Here is a 24108-nt window from a genome sequence, read left to right as displayed (position 1 = left end):
GAGGAACCAAGGCCACCACCTGCTCAAGGACCTAAGTCTAGTGATGAGGACAGTGGAGAGGATGAAGGAGTAGACCTGCACCAGCAGCTCATCGAACGCTACTTCACTTGAGGTGGGCGACGAGGTACAACGTGTACATTGTATGGTGTGGTTGCTGTTGTTGTGAAGGGCTATGCGCGGACGTAACAGACAGGCACACGTTCAGTCACCTGTGTGTGGTAAAAGTGAAATTGACGTTGCATATGTGAACGCATGCTGGACCCTATTTGTTCACACCTGCAGCCCATTGTCTAGTATGCCTGTAGTGTCTTGTGTATGTTTTGTGTAGTGTTCTGCCTGTGATGGCACAATGAGACCAGTGACTGTTGTTCTGTTGTGTCTCCCTAGGTTCTACAGACGAATCCTGCACTACATACTGTACATCATTTGAACACATCATGGACATTGTCTACATTGTAAATATTGCACTATAAAAGATACAGCACAAAATCTGGTGCATCAGGTATTTTATTTTGGCAGTGGACATGTGATTTGTGCGGGAATATTTACATGACAGTGGGGAATGAGTAGTGAGTTGACAGTCCTGTTCGCTGAGATGCAAGAGTAGAGTCCACATGGATGTGGTGACCCAGTCCAACAGACAGGTGACATTGCCAAGGAAATGTGGGTAAAGACAGTCCAAACAGTCAATGCAGTAGGGAAGAGGGTTGTCATCACGGCTGACTCCGTGACTGGCGTGTGGCAGGTGCTTTGCCTCCGGAGACTCCCAGGCTCTTCTTTGGATGCCCCCTAGGTCTTTTGGGCGGTGGTGGGCCTGCGTCAGGGGACTCGGCCCTCTCTGTTGGTGCAGGGGAGGATGGTGCACTGTCATCCTGCGGAACAACAGGAGGGCACGGAGGTGGTGGTTGGGACACAGGCCTGTCCCTCTGTAATGCCACTTGCTGGCCCATGAGGTCCACCATCTGTCCAAGGCGGTTGTCGATGGACCTCATCAGCAGGATGAGCTCCCTTAACAGTTCATCCGACCGGCCACTTTGTCCCTGGACCTCTTGGTAGGCCTCCACTACTCTGGTGAAGTGGTCCATGGATGGTGTCTACTCCTCCCGAGGTCTGGTGGTGGCCCTGACCCTCCCACCTGCTCTTCTGCCGCGGACCTCTTGCCTCGCCACTATGGGTCCATGCACTCTCCTCCTGCCCTCCACAGTAGTTGCTGTGGGCTGGTCATCCACTGGGACAGGGAGGGTGCTGCAGGTGGTACTGGTGGTTCTAGTGTTAGTGTTAGTGGCGGTGGCGGTGGTGACGGTGGTGGCTGCGGTGGAGGCAGAAGCCATGACAGCAGAGGTCTGCTGCGCTGTTGTTGCAGCAGACGTGGTGGTGGGGAGGATGGGGGCCTTTGACCTCTGGGTCTGTGGCACACCAGATGGGCCGGGCTGGAGCTCATCGTCCATACTGTCCTGGGAGTCCACATTTGAGAGTCCATGTGCCGGGCTCGGAGACTGGCTCTGCTGGTCGTTGGTGTGGTCCTCAGCAGTGAGTTCTTCATCACCTGTGGAGTAGATGAGGAATGGTCAGTGTTGGGCACTGTGCAGGTATTGTGTCAGCTGCGTATGAACGACTATCTGTACACTACACAAATATGAAGTAACCAGTAGTACAATTCATGGCAATACTGTGTATAATTTTATGGTGCAGAGGAACATCATAAACTCATAAATGTTGGATGTCAATGCATTTCATGCAATTGTTGCTGCGTTTCAGGATGCAGGTCTCCCACACACACATCAGGAAGAGTTAAGATAGCTACCTACCAGTTAAATGAGGGTGAACAGTGCAAAGGCTGGCACATGCTCCTGGGTGGGGAGGCCTGTATAATGCTCATCTGTGGGACAAGGGGGCATGCTGGGAGTGGTGATTCAGGGCCTCCCACCCCCAAACTGTGCTCCAATACAAGATGGATACCGACTAAGCATGAGCGGATTTTGCGGATTGGCAATCCGCGAATTTGCGGATTTGCAAACTCGCAATCCGCAAAATCCGCGAATTCCCGCGAATTTGCGGATTTTTTTTTTTTTTTGTGTTCGCCCGTGTTTCTGCCAGTTCGCGAGGGTTTTTACAATTTCGCAATTTGCGAACTTACCTGTCGGGTCGCAAGTTTTGCGAACTTGTTGTTTCTACGTGTCCAACCTGTTTGGGACACTCTTCTTCATCACTGCCACTCTCTGTCACCACTGCCACTCTCTGACTACTCATGCCACCCTCTGGCCCACCCATGCCACCCTCTGTTTCATCACCACACCCTCTGGTTGTCCAGTGTACATTATTTTTGGCAAAGCAAAGCACACCTTCCCTGCCTCAAGTGACCTGAATTAATTTGGGGCTGATTAATGTGTCACAGAATATTTTTTTAGCTGGCACCTGCTTCCTTAGTGCGCCCTGATTAGTGATCTTTTGCACTTGCTAAGTGCTTTCATTGTTGCAAAATTAGTTACAACACCTGCCCTGCCCCAACTGACAATAATGAATTAGGGGCTAATTAATGTGTCACTGAAAGAATTTAAAGTTCCAGCCTGGCACCTGCTTGTCTGCTCCTTTAGCTGTAAATCAGGACCTTTGTGGCATACAGTTAAGGTCAGAGCAGGGTCACACAATAGTTGCAAGCAGGCAACCGAATTCTGGAGGGCCCCCTCAGGAAGCAATACAAAGAATCGTTACAAATCATGAGGTTGACCTTTTGCACCTGCTCATTGCTTTTGCTTTTGCTGAAATCGTTTTGCGGTTTTTTTCGCGCTATTCGCGGGGCGCGGCGTCGTGCGAAACCGACCGCGGAAGCCGCCAATTCGTGCGAATGAGCATTTTATTTTTTTGCGGCTTGTTGTTTCGCGAGTTTTTTTGCAGTATTCGCGAGCCGCTTGCAGCGCAACACGCGAATTTACCCCAAGGTCGAGTACGGGCGCGGCCATTTTGTTTGCGTGACGTATTTCCGTTTCCGCCCGCTATGTATAATCTCGCGCAGTAAGCGCATTGCGAGTAGAGGTTCGCACGAGATCGCGCGGGAAATCTAGAGGTTCGCACGAGATCGCGAGGAAAATCTCGCGCGAACTGACTTTCGCGCTCGGAAACGGGCGCCGGCCATCTTGTTTTTCATTCATTTCCTGTGTCTGGGCATGGTGTTTAATCCTCTTGATATCTTTCCCATCCTTTGCTTGTTTTCAGTTTTTTTTTTACGATTTTGCTTCTTATCTATCCCTCTCTTTTCCTAGCTGTATATTTTTGTCTTTTCTGCTATTTTTCTTTACTTTTAAACTACTTTTGTAAACTCTTTTCTTTTCTTCTTCCCTATCCTATTCTTTCTTAATTTTCTACTTCTTCCTACCTTACCTGCCCAGACCATGGTCAAGCCAGGCGCCGTGAAGCTGCCCAGGCACTTGAGGGCCGCAGCGGCGGCGGGGAGTAGTGCTGGACCCAGTGGCAGGACAGCAGGCGTGAGATCGAGGGGGGAGCAGGTGACGCGCCGGGAGATATTCAGCCCGGAGGAAGTGGGCGCGCTGGTCTACTTCGTCCAGCGCCGCCTGCCCAGGACCATCGCGGGAGGCGGCAGGATCGCGGCCGGCGGCTATAACATGCGGGAGCGCCGGAAGCGGTGGGAGAAGGTGTGCTGGGCCATATCCCACCTCTACGGGGTCCAGCGCACCTACAGCCAGGTCACCCATCGCTGGACGGACCTCCTGGACCGCGAGCGCGACCTGCTGGACCAGCTCGGCTTGGAGATCCCCGGCCTTGGTGAGTAGTAGTAGCCATTGGCATTTAATCACTCACTACTATGATGTTTTCTCCTGCTCTGTGTTGTTGTATTGCAAATATTTGTTTTTTACATGGAGCAAGCCAATAATGCCGCTGATGACGATTACATTGTAGTTAAATTATATTTCAAAATCTTCTGTGCATTTCAGGTGCACTGCTCTCCTTCTCAGTGGGGTTGCTACTATGCTTATTTGTTTTCTATTTCGTGGTCTCATTGGCCTGAGTAACTATTATGTATGAGTGTACTTAACAGAACTGCGTAATGCTAGACACTAGGGGGCAGATTACATTTACAAGCCCCTTGCGCCACGTTTACGTTGCCTTGCGTGACGCAACAGCGGCGTAAACGTGCCGCATCCCTGCAAGTCATTTACAGCATGACGCATCTAGGGAGATGCGTCACGTTATAAAGCCATGGGCCTGCACCACAATGGGTGCGTTCCTAGTACGCAGGGTGGGCGGTCCAGCGGCTGTGCGCCTCGCAAAATTGCCTGCGTGAAATCTACAAGATTTAACGCAGGCACTTCTGCGACGCTGCTACGTCAATTCAATTCCTTATGTCTGCTCGAAGCAGGCGAAAGGACTGACACAGCATGTAAAGTATTGGGTGGCCCTGAGCATTACTGGAGTTGCATTGCGTTGGCGACGTGACTCCAGCGATGCGCCGCTCTTACGTGACGAGATGCGTCACGCAAGTGCCTACCCTTGCGCCAGGGCGCGCCGCATTGTAAATGAGGCACATCTGCCGTGTCGCAAGGGTAGTTTTGCGTGACGCATTTGATCTGGCGCATCTCTGGAGATGCGCCAGAACGCGTAAGTAAGTATGCCCCTAAGGGGCAGAATTGCAATTACCGTCGCATCCCTGCAAAGTAGCAGGGATGCGCCATTAATTGTGCGGCCCGCTACCACCACCAAACATGGTGCGCCGTATTTGCAATGCGGCGCCCCATGGGCCCAAAACGTCACCGAAGCTTTACTGCTGGAGTTGCGTCGCAACGATGGCGCAGCTCCATCAATGCTCTGGGGTACCCTATCTCCCCAATGCTGGGTCAAGCCGTACGTCTGCTTCAAGCAGGTGCAGGGTTTGTGTGACGCATCATTGTCCTAAAGGTGACTGATTGATATTTTGTAGATTTCCCTCAGCCACTATTAGGATGTGTTCCAGCGCAGGAATGCCCTCCCTTGCGCCGGAACGCCCCCTGATGGCGCAGGGCTTTATAACGGGATGCATCTCCCAAATGCGTCACGTTGTTATAATATTATACGCCGCACCATGGCGCCCTTTTTTGTTTAGCTGCTGCGTCACAAAAGTCACGCAAGAACGGCGCAAAAGAGCCGCAAGGGCTTAAATCTGCCCCTTCCTTTGTAACCCTGACAATAAGAAAAATAGTGGCGGTGGATTGATAGTTTGACTATTTAAATGACTGGTAATGTAGCAGGCAACTGTTAGTGTTGTCACTGATCTGACTGAAATCACAATGGAGTTTGTCTGTCACTTTGCGTCTTGCCTGCGGACTGCTGCCTGCCAGTCCTAGGTGAACGTTTCAGTACTTTGTTTAGTGAGTTACGTGACTTTCGAAGTCACAGGTCCGCATATAAATGAAAAGTAACCATAATCAATATAATTTCGCAGAAATATTTTGTTATTGTTCTTTTGAAATGTTTGATTTGGTTGACATTGACAAGCAACAATCATCCATGTTTTCTGTTCTTTCTTTCATGTTGTACGTCAGCTCCCCCCAGGGGCGAGAGGAGGACACAGGAGCAGCAGGCGGCGGATGCTGTTCATCAACAGGGCCAGGATCGGGCAGGCGAGGGCTCCTCTGCTGGCCCCAGTAAGTTTTCATTTTAGACTAGTACCTATTTTTCCTAGCGTTCCTCATTTGACTTTTTTCAAAATTGTCTTTGCTCTTCTTGTAGACTGTATCTAAATTCTTATCCTGCCTCTACTATGACTCCCTGTGGTATTACTAGATTATTCTTATTAGTCTGTCTGTGTAGCTAACTAAGATTGCACGGTTGGCGAAACTCCCATGATTCTAGTCAGCAATAGCTCTATCAACTTAGTGCAGTCCTCTGGGATTGTCCATAATGTCTTTTGAAGTGTTCTATCTGGACTCATGCTTGCAAAAATTGCAAAACCTTTCGCTCAGTCACTCTAGTCTGGACCAAAAAACACAGATTGTATTTAACTTTAAAAGCTTTATTAAAAGTAAACACATTTATTAAAATGAAGTCATAATAAAACTAAACGTTTAACTGATAATGGAAAAGTGGTTAGTGCTGACGATTAATTGAAGACATTTCTTGTGGTCGAGCCGAGCTCTCACCTGGTTTCAACTTGATCTTGTTGTTAGAAGTCCATCTTCTGTCTGTGTGGAGAAAAATGGTGCGTGTTAAAAAAACAGCCTTCATCAGTTGTGCCAAAAAGTGCAGCAAGACAACCTTCCCTGGAAAAAGGGACATTTTTTTTTAACTTTAACGACAGTCACAAATTACATTGTTTTCACATGTCTTCATTCCTAGACCAAATACTAGTGACTGCTTTATTCTAACATTCTTAAATGTACTTTGTAGGTGGAACATCTGGTGGCGGGGCCAGTGTGGAGGTGGTGGTGCTCGACACCGAGGCGGAGGGCGAATCGGGCGATGCTTCAGGGGAGGAGGCGGCGGCGGCAGCTGTGAGAGTTGAGACGGTGGTGGTGGCGGCCAGAGGTAAGCTCTTATATATTCCTTACTTATTGAGATTGAAGACTAGCTGGGAAGGCAAGAATATGAGATGCATGGCTGGGTGAATGATGAAGCAATGATGGGTGGAAGGACAACAGCCTGGGTGGGTGACACAGAAACTGTATGTGTCCATATACCTGGATCATGCTACTATCTGACTCTTAGATAGCATATGTGTATCTAGAGCAGGGGTACTCCTAGTACGGCCCGCGGGCCGGTGGTGGCCCGGCAAGCCTTCGTTGGCGGTGCGCTGACCTTGCAGACAATCACTGCTCCCCCGGCCCCCACAGAGCAGAGGCTTTTTTGTATTTCACCTGTTAGCGCCCCTGCATCTCCACTCTGACAATCACTGCTCCCCCGGCCCCCACAGAGCAGAGTGGAGATGCAAGGCCACAAAGAGGTGAAATAGAACTAAGCCTCTGCTCTGTGGGGCCGGGCAAGCAGTGATTGTCAGGGTGGAGAAGCAGGGGCGCTAAAACAAACAAAGCCTCAATAATATGTTAATGGTCTTTTAAAGACCTGTTAAGTACTTTGGTGTTGTTGTCTGTGTGTGCGCGTTGAGGAAGCGGTCTCAACCCGGGCTGAAGGCTGACACAGATAGACACACACACAGTGAGATGACAGAGGGAGAGGGAGGGCAGGAGGGAGAGAGAGATGGAGGGAGGGCAGGAGGGACAGCAGGAGGGAGAGAGATGTATGTAAATGCTGGGTCTGGTGGCTCAGTGGATGAGGGCATCTGCTGCAGGGACCTGTGTGCAACCTCATGGTCACAAGTTATCGTTTTGCTTTAGCCCCGCCCCCTCTGACTCCGCCCCCACCAGTGCGGCCCTCGGCCCCAAACTACACTGTAAATGTAGCCCCTGAGAGAAAGTTTGTGGTACCCATGATCTAGAGAGAGTAGACGGTCAGTGGATGAACTAAGTGTAACTTTGAAGAGCATGTAACACTAACACTGCACCCGCACGTCCGTTCCAGTGTAGGAAAGGCAAGGAAAAGAACTTTTAATTTTGTCCAAATACTACCATAAATAGTAGCAGTAGTTTGTATTGCAAGCACTGCATAGATCCGGTTATTATGGTGGCCACTCCCTACCTCTCTTAATAAGTTTAGTAGTACTCAGTCATTCATGTGTGGATGTATCACTGCCTGTCACTCAATAAAAAGCAAAGCACCTAAAGTCATCCCATATATAAGCAAAAACATCCCATGTGAAGTGATAGATAATCAGATTATTTATCTTCTTCAATTTTCCATTTCTAGTACTCATTTCCACTGTAGGGTGAAAGTTAAATTAATTAAGCAGTAGCCCTTGAGTTGTAACAGAGTATTCTCAGTGCCACCCGTAATAGAAAAGTAAGAGATTCACCACCTGCATGTACTGGACGGGTACAGTAACGCAACGGCAACGCAAGTCTAGGTCACTCCTCATGGCGTGCGTCTCTTTTTCTCGGGTGCAAGTTTACCGCGCTGGCATTATGCCGGCTTGCAGAAAATAACGTACCAATTTTCCAAAACAAGAGACAAGAAGAAGAATAAGACTGGTGTACTTTCATAGTCGACTCCAATGGAAGTCCACAGTGCTCATAGAATTTGTTCCTTAAACTCCCACGAATGTTAGAGCAAGGATGAAGAAGTGTGAGGTTAGATAGATACTGGCCTCAATAGTTATGTAATGCGCTTGCAAGTTGCTAGTTGTACTGCAGCACACATTTCTGCTGAATGATTGAGTTAATCTTAAAGAGCATTGGTTACAGACTATGTCTTTCTTTCTTCATATAGGTTCTCCTTCCAAACGAACAAGGAGGAAGGAGCTGGCTAGAGCGGCCCGGCAACGGAGAATCGAGGCCACTGTTGCGGAATATCGGCGGCTGGTGGCCCTGGAGGACGTGGAAAGTGTGCGGTCGACAACAACGACAACGTCGTCCTCCGTGGCCTCACCGGCTGCCACCGTGACCCAGCACAGTGGTCCACCGAGACTGAGCCGGGCTGCCAAAGGCAAACGCCACCGCCGAGCAGCAAGGCCAACAGCTGCTTCTCACAGGCCTTGCACCTGCAAGGCAGTGAAGGCACGCCTGCGCCGCACCACCCTGATGGTGTCCCGCCTTCAGCAGGAGCTCGCCTTGCTCCGCGAGGAGCATGATGCCCTGGCCCAAAAAGTGAACAGCATCCACCCATAGTGTCCCTTGCCCCTTTTTTAGAGACTTTTGGGGGGTGGGAATTGGGAGTTGGGTTTTTGGGGACTTTTGAAGGACAATCGTTGGGGTTAGGGAGGGTCTTGCGGGAGATTATTTTGTTAGGGATATAAATATACTTTTTCAAACTTTATCTGAGCATACCTGTTTTTTACTGCTTGCCTGGTGGGTGGGGGTTTAACGTTGACTGTTTTCCTGAAAGTTTAGTTCCATTTTCTTCCTTTAAGTGTAAATGCCCAAATGTTTTCAACACTAAGTGCCTCTCACAGACTAAGTGAAGTGAATCCAAGAGTCCTAGGACTTTAGTAGTACTACCTTCAGGCTCTCGTCTCTCGTACTAATACTCCATTATACCCCCAAACCACCAAACGCTTATCTTACCTGTAATTTGTGTTTGAAAGTAGGGCTAGGCCCAGGGCTGGCTCCACGGGAAACACCGAATAACGTTGGCAATCTTGGTCGGATAAAATTTCCTCATAGCGGTGGTAGTAGTGGTGTGACACAGTGGCAGTTGCATGCCTATGAAAAAAAAGAAAATGAAATCTGGTTTGTCCTCCTGAGCAATTCAACGGTACAACTGAGAATATAGCAGGTGACAGAAGTACAGTAGAGCAGTGCCACATTGTAGCCTAACAAATGGTAAAGTATAACTACTAATTCGGTTGAAGTTCTTTCACATTAGCAATGGTTCTTTGTCAAGCAGAGTAAGAATATATCATCGACAACTGTGGAAAGAAAGAATGCGACAGTACAGGGCCTGTGTGGAATTATTGATAACTATATTCAACATAAGGTCTCTGTAGCCAGATACCCGAGAGCCTTGCTGGTCACTATAAATCCATTCACAACAACACTCAATGGGGTTGGTCTGGAAGGTGTCACGTTTACTCCCCGTGATCCAGTCGATGCAAATATGGTTCCACCTCCAAATGTCACCAACACCCAGAAGTGTAAACACAGGGTGTTCGAGGCATTAGGCGAGGGAGAAAAATAACAAACTAAAATAAAAAATGTGGGATGGGTAAAGGTAGGGTCAGCAGGGAAAGGATACCTGTAAGAGAAGACAAGACAGGCATCAGTGAAGTGATGTCCTAACATACAAGGGTACTCTCATATAGTCTCACTAAATAGTCTGCAAGTCTCCCGCCTACTCATGGGAAATGTAGTTTCATAGTACGGTAGGCGCTTAGGGGCTGCGTAACCTGACAGAAGGTATAGTAGATAAAAAAGGAGAAATTGCTTTTTTTCTAGGTGTCCCCTCACTCACCAGGGTTGCCCCTTGGTGACATGCTTCATCATTGGGGCCATCCCAGTCCTCTACGGCCTGGGGCGTGCTGCGACTTGCGAATTACGTAGGAGCACTTACAAATGACTATGTGTGGTGCAGATAGTGGAGTGGACTAAGTGATGTGTTAAGGGATCAATGTAGAAGCCGAGAGAGAGCAAAGAAATGCAGTCACAGTCAGAGAAAAAGGCAAGGGATACTGTATCTATGTGGTTGTTGTGGTCCTGTTGGAAGTGGTAAGTAAGTTGCCCGCAGAAAAAAAATCCTCCTATTAGCGGCACTCCTCCATTGCAGCCGACGCTTCGTCCACCGATGTTGGTCACCAGAAGACACCCTGTCCACTGCCTGCCTGATGCTGAATTGTGGCTCGCTACTGTGAAGCCTGACTCCATCCTTTTTTCCCCATTGCAGAGACTGAAACCCGGCCTGTAATTATTCAACGAAAAACAGGAAGTGATATAATATTACAACACCACTGATAAATAAATATAAGGTATGTAGGCTGTGGAGTGCAAAAAGTCACAATTTGTTTTTCCTAGTAGACAGACAGTACAATGTTTTTGAAAGTGCGTACTCTGAGTCACCTTTTGAAGGATAAGTAAGTATGGGCAAATTAATGTAGCGGATCTTGCCCCTCAAGCTAGGTGTACTGTAAACTGTGTTTTAGAACAAAAATAGATCTTCCTAGCAGTGCTCCCACCCAAAAAACGAGGCCTAGCAGAAAACTGGAGACAAAACTTACTTTGAAAGTAAAAGTAGGCCGAAGTACCCTAATTACCCATTACCCCCCGTGGATTGTATTCAAACCACTTGCAAGCAACCAAGCAAAAGTAGCCATAGCCAGCATCGCTCCAAGACTCGAAATCCCCCCCACTCAAACACATGCAATAGAAATACTGCTAACCCTAACGAACCCTAAGTTAAGAATAGTGGCAAAGGCTTTCTTTAACTATGCCAAATCCCCCCTTTCCCACCATGGATTTTCTTCAAATGACTTGCAACCAAAATTACACATTCTCACGAGTGCTCTAAGACCCCAGAACTCAGTTTGAAAAATCTAGAACACCCCGATACACATGCAATCCTGCTGCTAGGGCTAACCCTAACGAACCCTAAGTTACAAAAAGTGCCAAAACTAAAGGCTTTTCCGCGCGGATTTTGTCCCAACCACTTCTACCCGGTATTAGACCTTCCCAGGAATGCCCCAAGACCCGGCAACCCACCCGCCAAGAAGCATAACACCCCCAAACAGGCCAAAAGCAAAATCTCATACTTGCAATATTTCTGGGCCTTCGGTCCAAACGCGCTGCGTAGCTAGGCCATAAGTCGGGGTTGGCACGACGGATTTCCTGAAAAGCAAATGCAATCAAGATTAGAGTGTCCCAGCAGTGCTCCCAGACCACGAAACTCACCCGCAAACAGACGGAACCCCCCCTAAGAGCACCTCAAAGGCAAGCAAGTCATCAAAAACACAAAAAAAATTCCGCCTGGGATTTGGTCCAAAACACTTTTATCCGGTATTAGAGCTTCCCAGCAATGGCCCCAGAGCCGTCAACCCAGGAGAAAACGAGTAGAAGACCCCCAAACAGCCAAAGAGCAAAAGTACAAAAATGGGGACTTAGTCACTTTTTCACAAATTTCCCAAATCACTCCGCGCGCGCTCTGCAGCTAGGCCCTAAGTCCCCTCAGCCACCATGGATTTGCTTCAAACCTCTTGCAAAGTAAAGTATATATAGCCAGCAGTGCTCCCACACCACGAAACTCACCCGCAAACACCAGGAAGCCCCCCAAACAGGCCCCCGAAAACGCTACATAGAGCAAAATGTCAGAAATAGCCCCAAAAAAAATCGGCCTGGATTTTGTCCCAACCACTTCTACCCGGTATTAGACCTTCCCAGGAATGCCCCAAGACCCGGCAACCCACCCGCCAAGAAGCATAACACCCCCAAACAGGCCAAAAGCAAAATCTCATACTTGCAATATTTCTGGGCCTTCGGTCCAAACGCGCTGCGTAGCTAGGCCATAAGTCGGGGTTGGCACGACGGATTTCCTGAAAAGCAAATGCAATCAAGATTAGAGTGTCCCAGCAGTGCTCCCAGACCACGAAACTCACCCGCAAACACCAGGAAGCCCCCCAAACAGGCCCCCGAAAACGCTACATAGAGCAAAATGTCTGAAATAGCCCAAAAAAAATCGGCCTGGATTTTGTCCCAACCACTTCTACCCGGTATTAGACCTTCCCAGGAATGCCCCAAGACCCGGCAACCCACCCGCCAAGAAGCATAACACCCCCAAACAGGCCAAAAGCAAAATCTCATACTTGCAATATTTCTGGGCCTTCGGTCCAAACGCGCTGCGTAGCTGGGCCATAAGTCGGGGTTGGCACGACGGATTTCCTGAAAAGCAAATGCAATCAAGATTAGAGTGTCCCAGCAGTGCTCCCAGACCACGAAACTCACCCAGAAACACCAGGAAGCCCCCCAAACAGGCCCCCGAAAACGCTACATAGAGCAAAATGTCTGAAATAGCCCAAAAAAAAATCGGCCTGGATTTAGTCCCAACCACTTCTACCCGGTATTAGACCTTCCCAGGAATGCCCCAAGACCCGGCAACCCACCCGCCAAGAAGTATAACACCCCCAAACAGGCCAAAAGCAAACTCTCATACTTGCAATATTTCTGGGCCTTCGGTCCAAACGCGCTGCGTAGCTGGGCCATAAGTCGGGGTTGGCACGACGGATTTCCTGAAAAGCAAATGCAATCAAGATTAGAGTGTCCCAGCAGTGCTCTCAGACCATGAAACTCACCCACAAACAGACGGAACCCCCCCTAAGAGCACCTCAAAGGCAAGCAAGTCATCAAAAACACAAAAAAATGTCCGCCTCGGATTTGGCACAAACCACTTTTAGTGCTTCCCAGCAATGGCCCCCAGACCCGTCAACTCACCTGCAAAGAGGTAGAACAACACCCCCACAAGTGCTGAGTCTTTCTTCATTGGGCGTAAACCAGCCCTCTGCTTTGATGGAAATAGGAGTCTGGAGGAGGAGGATAGAGGAGCATGTTCTTCTGAACTTGTGAACCTGAGGAATGCAGACTGCGGCACCTTCAAATAAATTAGCAAACAAGTGAAGACAGTTCTGCTGATGGGCTTGTCTTTGTGATTATCTGATTAAAGTTTGAATTATATTAACTGTGCACAACAAAGAAAGACAGACACACAGGAATAAAAGTGAATAAGGATGAAAAAGAAAGTTATTGATTCGTTGTCTCATTTTCAGGGCTCGGAGTCGGAATCACGGTCCAGGAATAAGAATAAGGCTTCGTCATCATACTCTGCGAATTCAGCCCGGGTGAGGTCAGTGCCACCTGACAGAGTAGAAATTCCCTCATCTATGGTGCTGGCCACCTCCTCTTCATCCGGCACGCTCTCTCGTACTCTTATATCTGGTGGTATGAGGTGCTGATTCATCTTGATCATTGTTAACCTCTCCACATTTTTGGGCGAGAGGCGGCTCCGTTTGGGAGTTACAATCCCACCAGCCGCACTGAAAACCCGTTCAGAAGACACACTTGCGAGTGGGCAAGACAAGTAGTTTAAAGCCAGGTTGGTGAGCTGTGGCCACAATTCTTTTTTCCCATGCCAATACGCCAATGGGTCAGAATTAACATAGACCTCTGTGGAGTCATTCAGATAGTCCTTCACCATCGACTCAAGGTCCTCCTCCAAGGTTCCTCCACTTTGCGTAGCTCTTGCTGTGCCTCTGGCCTTTTGAGAACCAAACCCACGCAGAGCTAGCCAATCCTCTTCAGCCTCCAATGTTTCTGCTGCCTTTCGTGCAGATGATGCGGTTGCCGGTGTCTTTAACGGCTGAGAGGTCACTTGTGCCACAGCCACAGGTGCAGAAGTGGATTGTTTTGACTGGGGATGGCCTGCTGATGTACTGCCATTTCCTTCAATTTCCAGCCGTTCTGTTTCAAACTTCTTGGCTGACAAGGCTAGCCAACGTTTGTACTTTGTAACATCTTCATCAGCAAAAGGAAAGAATGCTCTGCCTGCCAGCGCCTTTTTGTAGCGTGGATCCAGAATAGTAGCACAAATGTAATGCTGTTCTGAGTGGATCTTTTGAAGACGTTCATCACCTTGTAGGAGCTCTAATAATGTCTCAGCCAGAAGCAAAGAGTCTTTCTTTTTGTCATCTTTTCGAAACACAGAACACACCTCCTTCAGTTGGTCCTCCAGCATGTACAACAATGGGATAGCTTTTCCCAAATTAGAGTCCTCCTTGCTGACTGCACGTGTGAAGACCTCAAAAGGACGAAGCATGCGTGTTAGGCTTTCAACTATGTTCCATTGCGGCCCACCCATCCTCAGCTCCTCTATACCCTCTTTCAAGAAAAATTGATCGAGTTGCGTATACTGCTCATACAGACGCTCAAGCATGTAGAAGGTTGAGTTCCAACGTGTTACCACCTCCTGGATGAGTGCTTTCACTGGCATTTGACTTTGATATAGCATGCTCCTCAGCTGCTTGCGGGCCTTAAAAGAATGCCTGAAATGCTTGCAAATTTTTCGGCAGTTGTCCAATACACTGTACGCTGCACTGCGTTTATTACCCAAGAATTTTTGGACAACCAGGTTTATACAGTGCGCCAAACACGGCACTCTGAAATAGTAACCGTCCCTCATGGCCTTAACTATATTGGAGCCATTGTCTGTGGAAACATAACCAACCTTGCGTTTTAGTGGGGACAGACAGTTAAGGACCTTTGTGTTAAAGACATCCAAAATGTTTTCTGCTGTGTGACGTTTCTCCAAACCAAACATGGCTAGTGTTGCATGTTTCCGAGCACCTTTAAAAACAATGTTAGTGTCAACACCTGAGTTTAGCTTTGCTTTAGCCCCTGAAAAAGAGACCCAGTGTGCAGTGATGCACATGTAATCAGCGCCTGCGCCACTGGTCCACATGTCTGTTGTCAGATGTATAGTGTGAACAGCACTCTTCTCCAAAGCTGCCCCAATCAACTTCAGAACATCTTCATGTAGTGCTGGAACCGCAACTCGGGCAAAATAGAACCGGCTAGGAACCTTCCATTTAGGGCAGAGCACTGTCACTAATTCTAGAAAACCAACCCCTTCTACAAAAGAAAAAGGGAGAAGGTCCAGAGCTAGCATTTTAGCCAGCTTAGTGTTATACAGACGGGTCATTGGGTGGTTGCGTTCATATTGCGCTTCTGTAAACAACATCTTTTTAATGTTGCCCTGGACCAATGATTTACGGGATGATGATGATCTCTTCGACCCAGTTACGCTCGCTGATGTACTTTTCCGCATTGATGTCTCACTCTCTCCCACACTCTTAGTGTGGCTCCCATGGGGTGTGCTGCTGACATGGGAACTGGGTGTAAGTGAAGTGTTTGAATCGTCTTCTTCTACCTCCTCGTCATCAGCAGATGACAAATCAACGTTTTCATTACGTGCAATTCCGGCTTTCTTGACCGCCTCTAGGTGCGGAAACCATTCGACAGGGTGCCTTCTCTCAAGATGACCTCTCTGGCCTCCGGTACCATAGTTAGAACCAAGCTTACCACGACTATATCGAAGCTTACAAAGGCTACAAATGGCTACGTTTTCCTTTTTTGGGCAAACACTAAAGAAGTCCCAAACTGGAGACTTGAAATGTCTTCGGGGGCCGGAGGAGGCGGCGATACTGGTGGTGGTGGTCCTGCTGCTAATGACAGATGAAGTGGAGGATGTGGATTGCCGAACTTCAGTACGTTTTGCACTTTCACCACCACGAATTGAGGTCGAGGACGAGGTGGGTACCTTCTTGCGAGGAAGAAATATGGAAGCGGTAGGTTTTGGTGTACTACTTAACTCCAAATCTAATGATTCCATTTCCATTGCCTCCTCGCCGACATCATCATCACGCTCAGCAGCTTCTCGGGATAGGGTCAAAATGTCTCTTTGCTGCATGCCCGGTGGGGCTGCAGTGACCTTTGTGATGACTGCCTCGTCGTCATCGTGAGAGGCTTCATCACCAGCAGTATCTGTCACTTCTTGTTGAGCCTCATCACACTCCATAGGTTTGAGTTTTTGGACGACCTTCCTTTTACGCTTAGGTACCGGTGGCAGATCATGGTGTGCCTCTGCCTCACTGTCAGACCGCAGTTGTCGTGGTTCCCAAGACAGATCACTTGCACCAGAACGAGGTGGGCTTGAAGAAGATGTAGACACCCCCCTTGATCTTTTCCTTGCTAGGGATGTGGAAGACAATGAATGATCATCAGGAGGAGTGGCTTCCAATGATACCTCAGCTTCATTGTCGATTTCCAAATGTGCCCCTACTTCGGGAGGAACAACTATTGTGGGCACTTGTGAACGTCCATGCACCTTTGCTTGCGCATCTCCTTTTGCTGCCTCTCCTTCCACATGTACTTGGGCGTGTACTTGCACATGGTGTTGTTGTTGCGGCTGTGGTTGTTCAACACTTGTCAGATGAGTTACAACAACCTGTGTTGATTCAGGGACATTGCTGCTACTTTCTTGCGATGAGCCAACATCACTGGTCGATGGTGATTGGAGAAGTACACTGACTGCCTCTGAAGCACTCAAGGGCTTTGACTTAAGTTGGCGTGGTGGTGGAGGCACTGAACCCAATGGAGCAGGGGTGCTGCTCTCAGGTTGGTCCCCAGCAGATCCTGCTGCTGCAGGCGTACTTTTTTTTTTGCTCCCAAAAAAAGTGGTGGGTGGCACACCAGCCTCCTTGGTAACTTGCTTCTTCTGCTCCTTACTAGCAACTTTCTTGCTAGAGGAGCTACGGAGAAGTTTCTTTGGGGCCATCTTCTTCAGAGCAGGTCAGACAGCAGGCCGCAGTTGCACGAATTGTAGAGTTGTCTGAGGCCAGACGTGACGTCGCGTGACGTTATGCTGCACACACACACCGCTGCAGGACTTCTTCCTGGCACTGGTGGTTCTCTTGAGTCTTGTGCACCTAAAAAAAATGGAAGACAGAGGAACATCAGTTCAGTTATAGAGCACAAAAAAATCGAAAAACACTGCAAAATCAGCACAATCCCAATCCATCCATGCCCTCCATAATGTTTAAATTCAAGACAACCCACAGAAAGACTAGGCCCATGCAAGACTCACTACCCCTGGGCATAAATAAAGGTTGAAAAGTAGGCAAAATGGTTGGAGGCCTAACAACAAAGCCTGCATTCAAAATGGCCACTTGCCTGCCAGCACATGGCCAGTGCCTGTAGCTGCACTCAAAATGGCCACCAGCCACATGGCATGTCCCTCCCCATGAACACCCCCAAAAATCGAAAAACACTGCAAAATCAGCACAATCCCATTCCATCCATGATGTTTAAATTCAAGACAGCCCACAGAAAGACTAGGCCCCATGCACCACTCACTACCCCTGGTCAAGGCCCCAACAACAGGTCAAAAATCGAAAAACACAAAATTTTACAAAAAAAAAAATTGAAAAACACAGAAAAATCAGCACAATCCCAATTCATCTATGGCCTCCATGATGTTTAAATTCAAGACAACCCACAGAAATACTAGGCCCATGCAAGACTCACTACCCCTGGCATAAATAAAGGTTGAAAAGTAGGGAAAATGGTTGGAGGCCTAACAACAAAGCCTGCATTCAAAATGGCCACTTGCCTGCCAGCACATGGCAAGTGCCTGTAGCTGCACTTAAAATGGCCACCAGCCACATGGCATGTCCCTCCCCATGAACACCCCCAAAAATCGAAAAACACTGCAAAATCAGCACAATCCCATTCCATCCATGATGTTTAAATTCAAGACAGCCCACAGAAAGACTAGGCCCCATGCACCACTCACTACCCCTGGTCAAGGCCCCAACAACAGGTCAAAAATCGAAAAACACAAAATTTTACAAAAAAAAAAATCGAAAAACACAGAAAAATCAGCACAATCCCAATTCATCTATGGCCTCCATGATGTTTAAATTCAAGACAACCCACAGAAATACTAGGCCCATGCAAGACTCACTACCCCTGGCATAAATAAAGGTTGAAAAGTAGGGAAAATGGTTGGAGGCCTAACAACAAAGCCTGCATTCAAAATGGCCACTTGCCTGCCAGCACATGGCAAGTGCCTGTAGCTGCACTCAAAATGGCCACCAGCCACATGGCATGTCCCTCCCCATGAACACCCCCAAAAATCGAAAAACACTGCAAAATCAGCACAATCCCATTCCATCCATGATGTTTAAATTCAAGACAGCCCACAGAAAGACTAGGCCCCATGCACCACTCACTACCCCTGGTCAAGGCCCCAACAACAGGTCAAAAATCGAAAAACACAAAATTTTACAAAAAAAAAAAATTGAAAAACACAGAAAAATCAGCACAATCCCAATTCATCTATGGCCTCCATGATGTTTAAATTCAAGACAACCCACAGAAATACTAGGCCCATGCAAGACTCACTACCCCTGGCATAAATAAAGGTTGAAAAGTAGGGAAAATGGTTGGAGGCCTAACAACAAAGCCTGCATTCAAAATGGCCACTTGCCTGCCAGCACATGGCAAGTGCCTGTAGCTGCACTCAAAATGGCCACCAGCCACATGGCATGTCCCTCCCCATGAACACCCCCAAAAATCGAAAAACACTGCAAAATCAGCACAATCCCATTCCATCCATGATGTTTAAATTCAAGACAGCCCACAGAAAGACTAGGCCCCATGCACCACTCACTACCCCTGGTCAAGGCCCCAACAACAGGTCAAAAATCGAAAAACACAAAATTTTACAAAAAAAAAAAATCGAAAAACACAGAAAAATCAGCACAATCCCAATTCATCTATGGCCTCCATGATGTTTAAATTCAAGACAACCCACAGAAATACTAGGCCCATGCAAGACTCACTACCCCTGGCATAAATAAAGGTTGAAAAGTAGGGAAAATGGTTGGAGGCCTAACAACAAAGCCTGCATTCAAAATGGCCACTTGCCTGCCAGCACATGGCAAGTGCCTGTAGCTGCACTCAAAATGGCCACCAGCCACATGGCATGTCCCTCCCCATGAACACCCCCAAAAATCGAAAAACACTGCAAAATCAGCACAATCCCATTCCATCCATGATGTTTAAATTCAAGACAGCCCACAGAAAGACTAGGCCCCATGCACCACTCACTACCCCTGGTCAAGGCCCCAACAACAGGTCAAAAATCGAAAAACACAAAATTTTACAAAAAAAAAAAATCGAAAAACACAGAAAAATCAGCACAATCCCAATTCATCTATGGCCTCCATGATGTTTAAATTCAAGACAACCCACAGAAATACTAGGCCCATGCAAGACTCACTACCCCTGGCATAAATAAAGGTTGAAAAGTAGGGAAAATGGTTGGAGGCCTAACAACAAAGCCTGCATTCAAAATGGCCACTTGCCTGCCAGCACATGGCAAGTGCCTGTAGCTGCACTCAAAATGGCCACCAGCCACATGGCATGTCCCTCCCCATGAACACCCCCAAAAATCGAAAAACACTGCAAAATCAGCACAATCCCATTCCATCCATGATGTTTAAATTCAAGACAGCCCACAGAAAGACTAGGCCCCATGCACCACTCACTACCCCTGGTCAAGGCCCCAACAACAGGTCAAAAATCGAAAAACACAAAATTTTACAAAAAAAAAAAATCGAAAAACACAGAAAAATCAGCACAATCCCAATTCATCTATGGCCTCCATGATGTTTAAATTCAAGACAACCCACAGAAAGAATCAGTCCACCCACCACTGAGTACCCCTGGGAAAAGGCCCCAAAACAGCCCAAAAATCGAAAATCCCAAAATTTTAGTTGCAGCAACTGTAATGCCCCAAACAAACTTACTTGTAAAATTTCTAATCCAACAGTGATCCAAAGAAAGTCAAAAAGGCCTCAAATCCAAAGATCCAGCAGCATCCACAAAAGGTAATCCTTCCAGGTCCACATCCGAATGAAAAGTGACCAGGAGATGGACAAAGCACTGGGAGGAGCCTGCTGAACAGGAACAGGAAGTTGAAGACTATGGGGCACTTCCTTCCTCCCACCCCCCTGCCCCCCTCCCCAAAATGGACTCCTCGCTAAAAAAGTGCAGGCAAATGTCAAACTAAGGAGTTATTCACATAAAAATCATCATTTCTAGAAGGTTTATGCTGCTTGCTGGTGGATTTCTTGTGCAGAATTGCAAATTTATATTTTCGCGCGCCGCATCTCAAATCTCGCAATTTGCGAAGTACCGCGAGACGTGATCTCGCCGTACTCGCGTTGACAAACTCTCGCTGGCAAGCCGCGATGACGTAATCGCGCTCGCCAATTCCCGCGGGATCACACAGCAAGATCCAAAATGGCGCAGCACTCGCAAACTATCGAAAAAAACAACTCGGCAAACGATGATAAACGCCGCGCGCCGCAAAAATTGTATCACCAACGCCGCGCGCCGCCAAAAAAATCCGCTGCGTGCGAATTTGCGGATTTTGCGGGAAATCCGCAAATCTCGCGGATTGCGGATTTCCCGAAAATCCGCAAAATCCGCGAGCGGAACGGATTTTCCGCCCACGCTTAATACCGACCTGTAAGTCTGTTTGTTGAACTGTGCAATGGCTGACACATGCTCCTGGGTGGGGAGGCCTGTATCCTGCTCAGCTGTGGGACAGTGGGCATGCTGAAAGTGGTGATTCAGGGCCTCCCACCCCCAAACTGTGCTCCATTACAAGATGGATACCGACCTGTAAGTCTGTTTGTTGAACTGTGCAATGGCTGACACATGCTCCTGGGTGGGGAGGCCTGTATCAAGCTCAGCTGTGGGACAGGGGGCATGCTGGGAGTGGTGATTCAGGGCCTCCCACCTCCAAACTGTGCTCCATTACAAGATGGATACCGACCTGTAAGTCTGTTTGTTGAACTGTGCAATTGCTGACACATGCTCCTTGGTGGGGGAGGCCTCCATGCTGCTGGAGTGTGGGCCAGGGGGCATGCTGGGAGTGGTGAATCAGGGCCTCCCACCCCCAAACTGTGCTCCATTACAAGATGGATACCGACCTGTAAGTCTGTTTGTTGAACTGTGCAATGGCTGACACATGCTCCTGGGTGGGGAGGCCTGTATCCTGCTCAGCTGTGGGCCAGGGGCATGCTGGGAGTAGTGATTCAGGGCCTCCCACCCCCAAACTGTGCTCCATTACAAGATGGATACCAACCTGTAAGTCTGTTTGTTGAACTGTGCAATGGCTGACACATACTCCTGGGTGGGGGAGCCTCCATGCTGCTGGAGTGTGGGCCCGGAGGCATGCTGGGAGTGGTGAATCAGGGCCTCCCACCCCCAAACTGTGCTCCATTACAAGATGGATACCAACCTGTAAGTCTGTTTGTTGAACTGTGCAATGGCTGACACATGCTCCTGGGTGGGTAGGCCTTTATCCTGCTCAGCTGTGGGACAGGGGGCATGGTGGGAGTGGTAGTGCAGGCCTCCCTCCAACAGACAGACATCACAAGAAAGATTTCTACCTATCTGTTCGGTAAAGGGAACAGTGCAATGGCTGACACATGCTCCTGGGTGGGGAGGCCTGTATCCAGCTCTGCTGTGGGACAGGGGGCTTGGTGGGAGTGATAGTGCAGGCCTCCCTCCAACAGTGAGACATCAAAAGAAAGATTGCTACCTACCTGTTAGGTGAAGGGAACAGTGCAATGGCTGACACATGCTCCTGGGTGGGGAGGCCTGTATCCAGCTCTGCTGTGGGACAGGGGGCATGGTGGGAGTGGGAGTGCAGGCCTCCCTCAAACAGACAGACTAAGCATGGGCGAATTTTGCGAATCTGGCGTTCGCGAATTTTGCGAATTTGCGAACTCGCAATCCGCAAAATCCGCGAATTCTCGCGAATGTGCGGACTTTTTTTTTGTGTTCGCAAGGATTTCTGCCAGTTCGCAAGGATTTCTGCCAGTTCACGAGGGTTTTGTACCAGTTCGCAATTGCGAACTTACTTGTCGGCTCGCAACGGTCACGATTATGTTGTTTCTACGTCTGGTTCATCATCACAGGTTCCCAGAACCCTCTGTTTCACCCCTGCCACCCTCTGTTTTACCCATGCCATCCTCTGGTGCATCAATGCCACCCTCTGGTTCATCATCACTGTAGATTATGGGGGGGAAAAGCAAGCACACCTGCCTGCTTCAACTGACATGAATTAATTTGGGGTTGATTTATTAATGTGTCACTGTTTTAAAATTCCAGTCTGGCACCTGCTTCCTTATCTGTAATTTGCTTTCTGTTGCAATGCAATTTCTTTTTCCAGGACCTTTGTGGCCTACTTGTAGCTATTCTATGAGCCTGCTGTGAGGGTCAGAGCAGGGTCATATAATTGTTGCAACTAGCAACTGAACTCTGGAGGGCCCTTGTCAGGAAGCACTACAGGGAATGGTTACTAATGATGAGTTTGAACTTTTGAACCTGCTGAATGCTTTTTTTGTGTCCGCAAGGATTTCTGCTAGTTCGCAAGGATTTCTGCCAGTTCGCGAGGGTTTTGTACCAGTTCGCAATTGCGAACTTACACCGCACGCAGCAAAAAATCCGCTGCGTGCGAATTTGCGGATTTTGCAGGAAATTCGCGGATCTCGCGGATTGCGAATTTACCGAAAATCCGCAAAATCCGCGAGCGTAACGGATTTTCCGCCCATGTTTAAGACAGACATCACAAGAAAGATTGCTATCTACCTGTTAGGTGAAGGGAACAGTACAATGGCTAAAACATGCTTCTGGGTGGGGAGGCCTGTATTCAGCTCAGCTGTGGAACAGGGGGCATGGTGGGAGTGGTAGTGCAGGCAGGCCTCCCTCCCCCATTCAGGCCTCGTAAGCAAGATGGCTAGCTACCTGTTGTGTGAGGGTGGACAGTGTAATGGTGTAGGTATAGCAAGGAAGTACTTCTCAGTGTGTTGTTTGGCATTTGTTTGTACTTACCAGCCTCCGCTCCCCCGGCTACTCCTGTGAGACTCTCAGGTAGCAGTATGGCAAGCACCTTCTCCTCCCATGGTGTGAATGTTTTCGGTGGGATGGGAGGGCCACTGGCAGTCACGTTTGCCAGCGTCCAGTTCTTACTCCTCCACTCCTTGACTACCCCCTTGAGATCATGCCACCACTTCATGATCTCCTTCTTGGATCTTGGGGTGGTCCCTACTGCATTCGCCCTTTGGACTATCCTTTACCACATTTGTGTCCTCGTGGCTAATGGTGTCTGTTGGACCAGGCTACCAAACAGTTGTGGCTCTACTCTTACAATCTCATTGACAATGACTGTCAACTCACTCTCGGTGAATTTGGCATTTTTTGTGTTGTCATGGTGTGTGGTGGTTGAGGTGTTTGTGGGTGCAGGGGTATGGTGTTGAGGTGTGAGGTGTGTTGTGTGCTGTGGGATTATTTGTGCTGGTGTAAAGGTGGTGGTGATGGTGGTGGTGGATGTGTGTGTGTGCTGTGCTCTATTGCCTCTCTATTGCCTCTCCTGTTAGATGTGGGGTATGGCCTTCTAATCTGGAGTGTTGCAAAGGATTGTGGTTGTGTAGGGGGTGGCGTTATACTCAGCTGTGTGGGTGTGTCCAAGTGGATTTTGGGTGTCAGGTGTGTTGTGGGAGTTGTCCAGGGTTTTAATTTTAATTTTAGCTTTATTTGTTTGATTTGTATGTGTGTTATGTATTTGGGGGTCATAGCTGATTTTATTTGTGCATTGTTTGGCATCACTGCGGTGTTTTGGCTTCATCCGCCATGTTTTTCATGTCCCGTTCGCTGTGGTGTTTATGCTGCAGGTCTTCCGCTATTTTTCCCATTCACTCCTGTGTGCCACCGCGGCGGTCGGTAAGAGCGGTTCAGACCGCAACACCCTCAGGGTTATCATAATTTCCCGTGCGGTGTGTCCGCTGTCCTTGCGGAGGGTTGTAGCTTTTCCGCAGCTTTTCCGATCGCCGCGGTCGATTTTTGGCCATCACCGCCCGCGTCGGACGGCTTTGCTAGGCCTGCTACCCCCGCGGTCGGTCTTTAGTGGCGGTTGATCCTAATGTGGCCGCCGGTGTTTCCGCGGTGCAGGCGGGTG

At 48.5% G+C, this 24108-nt stretch overlaps 1 pseudogene; it reads right to left on the bottom strand.

Moving 5' to 3' along the window:
- Window positions 1–713: 713 nt before the first annotated feature.
- Window positions 714–24108, bottom strand: part of LOC147702260 (uncharacterized) — a 42620-nt pseudogene continuing 19225 nt past the window's right edge.

This window comes from Lissotriton vulgaris, chromosome 7, assembly GCF_964263255.1.
Source record: "Lissotriton vulgaris chromosome 7, aLisVul1.2, whole genome shotgun sequence".
Classification (NCBI taxonomy): Eukaryota; Metazoa; Chordata; class Amphibia; order Caudata; family Salamandridae; genus Lissotriton; species Lissotriton vulgaris.
Note: the sequence above shows the minus strand (reverse complement) of the source record. Positions and strands in the feature narration are given on the sequence as shown.